Here is a 5,311-nt window from a genome sequence, read left to right on the forward strand (position 1 = left end):
ATGAAACTGAGATAGTTACCTTTCAGAAAATTCTAATTATAGGTGAAATGTCTATGTTTTATTCTTCTGAAGGTGGGAGAAAAGATAAAACTAAAATAAACCGGATTTTTAATCCAAACTTAAGATTTAAGTTTGAAACTCATTTTATTAACTTCTTTTAGTTAACCCGAAAAAATGGGATAGATCTACGATAAATGTTATTCAGTTAGATACGGTAGATTCAAATGGGATAATGGGATACAAAAAGAGTTAACTGGCGAGCCGTATGAGGTAGGAAACTTTCAAGTACGGTTCTAAGGGAAGGAATTACCCCACCTATTCCGACCGGGGAGAATAGGCCATTCGCCAGGGGGATTCTGAAATTGCGGAGGCTTGGTTCGACCAAGCCGCTGAGTATTGGAAACAGGCTATAGCACTTACTCCTGGTAATTATATTGAAGCTCATAATTGGTTGAAGATCACTAGACGTTTCGAATAGAAGATCAGACCTTTTCTTGATTTTAGTTATGATTTAGATTGTTTTAGATATTTTTTTATTTGTTATAATTCATTTTTTGTTGGCCCCATTAGTCAAATAAAATAGATCGTTCCTTTGGGAAGAATCCATCAAAGAATTTCTTTATATCCCTTCTAAGCGTTCTATTTCGTATGGTATTTTGTAGGACTAAAGGATACATGGATAGCTTACAAATATATTTTTTCTTGTCATTCTTTTTTTCTATAAAAAAGTCTCTTTTATAAACACACAAAGGATTTACTTGTTACTAATACAGCCCAGTCTCTGTTCTTCTTTAGACCCCTTTTTTACTCCGATAGTATCATAGATTGCGCCAATGCAGAGGAAATGGATGCATTTTATACTATACTATTAAATAATCTTAAGTTAAGTGAACTAGATCTTACGGAGCCTGCTCATGTATGACATGATTCATATCTGATCATAGAAAAGATTTTTTTTAAGTGAACCAGCCTATCCTCCGTATGGGCTTACGTGATGGTTGGAACAAAGACACATTTGGTTGTGAATTCAAACGTGGCAGATAAATAAATAGAAAAAAGGCACATATCTGCACAGACCAATCAATAGTTCAAGTCACACACTCCCATAATCCATTTTATCTTCGGAAAAATCCCTTCAACTATTGATGCCAAATCAAAAATATTGCGGAGTTCAAGGGAAATATCCAAATACATGTCTTATTCTTTTCAATAATCCATACTTATAGCAATAAAATACTATAGTTCCTACCCTAAGTGATAAATGATGAATTCAAAATATCTATGCTATATCTTCTATGTATCTATAAAGGACCAGAAATACCTTGTTTACGTATCATTGGGAAGTGCATTAACATAAATACGGCAGTAAGAAGTGGAAATACAAAAGTATGTAAACTATAAAAACGAGTCAAAGTGGACTGTCCCACACTAGCACTTCCGCGCAATAATTCTACCAAAGGTGATCCTATTACAGGGATAGCGTCAGGTACACCCGCTACAATTTTCACGGCCCAATAACCAATTTGGTCCTAGCCCGTCGTAGAGCTAGATTTGCCTCAATTGTTTGTCTCTTTCCTTCAGCTTTTCTCAAAGCATCTTCCGCTATTTCAAGAGTTTGCTGAGCTTCTTGTGGATCGATGTCACTACTTTTCTCTGCATCATTTACTAAAACAGTGATTTCATTATTACCTATTCTAGCAAAACCGCCCATCAGAGCCATCGTTAGCCATTGGTCGTTAAGGCGTATTCTCAAAATACCTATATCTACTGCCGTGGCAATAGGAGCGTGATTTGGTAATACGCCAATTTGTCCACTATTAGTAGATAAAATGATTTCTTTCACTTCTGAATCCCAAACAATTCGATTAGGGGTCAGTACACAAAGATTTAAGGTCATTTCTTCAAATTGCTCTCCGTTTCTAAGTTGATAGCCTTCGCCGTAGCTTCATCGATGTTACCTACCAAATAAAAGGCCTGTTCGGGAAGACCATCTAATTCTCCGGAAAGGATTAATTGAAAGCCTCTAATTGTTTCTGCTAAACCAACATATTTTCCCGGAGAACCCGTAAAGACTTCTGCTACGAAAAACGGTTATGATAAGAAACGCTCAATTTTTCGCGCTCTTGCTACGGTTAAACGATCTTCTTCGGATAATTCGTCTAATCCAAGAATAGCTATAATATCTTGAAGTTCTTTGTAATGTTGTAAAGTTTGCTTAACCTGTTGTGCAGTTTCATAATGTTCTTCACCGACGAGGCCCACTTAGGTTAGAGGGGCATTGTTCCTCAGTTCTTACCAACCCCCGGTGTGTAATCGACATGTTGTTAGCTTCAACTCGTTCGAATAAGAATCTGCAATTACCTCTGCTGTCAATTTCTTATTCATTCAGGGCGCTCGGCCGGTGCTCCTTTCTCAAACCAGAACAACTCTGAACGTTAGGGAAGATAAGGGAGGATCACCTGAGCGAACTGACCGAAGGGACTTGACTTATCCGAACCGAACGATAGCGGCTTAAAGCTAAGAGCAGCGTCGCTGCTTGATCGGCGGGGAGGAGCATCTCAAAGTATGGGGCAAAGGATCAAAGGCTTTTACTTTGTCACCCGGGATCCACCACAGGTTGGGTTTGAGAGCTGTGTGATGGGTGACTATCCAGCACGGTTCGGAGAGCACTTTTAGTCTGCGCTAGTGAATGGAAGCCCCCTATCAAGCAAGAAAGAAGCGGCTCTTCCCACGGCGGAGTCCGCATTGACTCTATTTATTATTATGGTAAATTAGGGTATCAAGATGTCAATCTTAGATCTTATTTCGGTTCAATACGTCCACCTACTAGACTCATCTTTAGCTTTCGTCTCGGTAGGTGTATTATTCTACATTTTCCCAAAAGAACATTCATTCATTTCTTTCTTCCTCGTCGACCACGACGACAGAAACGACGCGAAAAAGCCAGACCCGGAAAGGGGAAGGGCCAGTGGTGGGCATTTGGTAAAGTCGAGCCGATCGGGTGTCTTCATTCAAGCGACGGTACAGAAGAAGAACGAAACGAAGTGAGAGGCCGGGGGGCAGGGAAAAGAGTCGAGTCGATCAGGCTCGACGACCGGGAGAAGCAAAACGAAATCAGGATTTGCCGAAAAAGAAGCAACGTTATGGATACCATGGCCGATCACCATCGAAAAAGAAGGATCTTTCTAAATCACTTCGGGTCAGCGGGGCCTTCAAGCATCCGAAATACGCCGGGCTTGTAAATGACATAGCCCTCCTAAATGGCGACTCCTTCAGAAAAACGAAGTTATTCAAGTTCTTTTTCTCAAAGAAGTCAAAGAAGTCCCCCTCCGACAGCCCGACGAGTCATCCACTTAAAAGGACCCTCCCTGCGGTGCGCCCTTCCTTGAATTATTCGGTCATGCAATACTTATTGAAGACAAAGAACCAAATGCATTTCGACCTCGTCGTAGTTCTCAATCATTTCGTGGAACCGGGCGTGGTTGAACCATCTACCATGGGGGGAGCTCATGCACAGGGAAGAAGCTTAGATAAGAGAATACGTTTCGCTTTTTTTGTCGAAAGCTCGACCTGCGATAAAAAGTTTTTGGCCGAAGACAAAAAGTTGACCCACTTCATTCGTTGGTCGAATCATCCTCGCTTCGCGGGAACAACAAAAACCACCATCTCGCTCTTTCCTTTCTTCGGTGCTACCTTTTTCTTTCCAAGGGACGGGGTTGGGGTGTATAATAACCTTTTTTTTTAGTATGCCCGGGAACAACTCCTACGAAAATTCAGGAAAAATTATTGGAACCTCATGGCTAAGGATAAGGTAATGGAATTGATAGAGAAATTCATAGACCTAGGTGGGATAGGAGACTTGATAAAGGGAATAGAGATGATGATAGAGATCATACTGAGAAACAGAAGAATTCCGTACGGGTACAACTTTTATTTGAACGAAGTGAGAAAAATGCGATCTTTGTTGTCTAATAGAACAATGGGTGATTCCTTGCTCTCACGTTCGAGTGTTTGCTCGTCGTTTAGGCCGGTGAGATTTCTGCTCATTGCAGTCACCTCCGGGCTTCTTCGCACCTGGATAGTACTAGGACCCTTGTGCCCCGGCCCTTGATCAGATAAAGCTGCCCGCCCTATGACCCACAACTAAAAATGAGCCTTGCGACGAGACGCGGACATCCCCCATGCTGTGGTTCCCTCCGGTCCGTTCCCGGGTTGGGTTAGGGGAACATCCGAGCGATTTCCTTCGCGGATCCAAACGCGCTCACAAGGCGCACAATAAGAATAAGACCAATAGAGACTTCATAAGGGATCATTTGAGCTGCAGATCGTAATGCTCCTAGAAAGGCATATTTCGAATATAGAGGAGTGTTAACGAGCTTTAAAATCCTCTGCACACATAATAATTTTGAATTATTTTAATTCAATTGAGGGGAGTTAAATCATTTTCTTAGAGTGAGGTGGCGTGAAATAAGATAAAGTGGATGATTTGACGCACACGTGTTAAGGGGCACGAGTGCGTGTGTCGGCTCTATAACCATAGATTAGAGAACAATAGTGTATTAAATGGTTATATAACCGCTTTATTGTTATACTTGTAGCAAAAAGGTATAATTCTTTAAACTATTATTAGAGTTTTCACCGCCGTTCCGCCGTGGTTGTAAGGTTATTACACCATAACAAGCTGAATTTGTTATTTGTTTATAGAGGTGTTTTGAGCTAATTAGGAGGTTAAGTTATAAGCCAACTGTAACCAAATTAAAAATATTGTCAAGAATTAGAACCTTTCTTCTTCTTTTGTTTGTTGGAATCTCTGTGAAATCGAAATATAAAAGTATATTGGGATTCCAAATGTGAAACTAAAAGCTATATTATACGTGGTAGAAGCCCAAAACAAGACTATAATAACACTTGCCATATACACCGATAGAAAAACAAACTCTAGGACCTAATATGCTAACATATACATTCTGTTGGGCTAAATATGCACAATGAAAACAGCTACCGTAGGATCTTTGGTTTCCTATTATATATAGGATAACGTGAGTTGTATATGATGATTTGAAAATAATGTGTTTTCTTTCTATATGCTAAAGTCAGAAAATATTATTATTATTATTATTATTATTATTATTATTATTATTATTATTATTTGGCTCCTTTCAGCATTTTGAATTCCTAAAAATTACATACAATGATACTATGGACTTCAGTATGTGACACCTCATGTCATAACTTTAGGTAAACAACAAACAAATAACTTGCTTGGACATATCATGTATGTATGTTTTAGCCAATATTTTATATGTGAAAT

At 39.6% G+C, this 5,311-nt stretch overlaps 1 pseudogene; it reads right to left on the reverse strand.

Annotated features, from left to right (window-relative positions):
- LOC143546942 (uncharacterized) overlaps window positions 1–1,720 on the reverse strand; it is a 4,340-nt pseudogene extending 2,620 nt beyond the window's left edge.
- Between the last annotated feature and the right edge of the window lie 3,591 nt (window positions 1,721–5,311).

This window comes from Bidens hawaiensis, unplaced genomic scaffold, assembly GCF_021521415.1.
Source record: "Bidens hawaiensis isolate Kalapana, Puna unplaced genomic scaffold, B.hawaiensis_p1.1 tig00014522_1, whole genome shotgun sequence".
NCBI lineage: Eukaryota > Viridiplantae > Streptophyta > Magnoliopsida > Asterales > Asteraceae > Bidens > Bidens hawaiensis.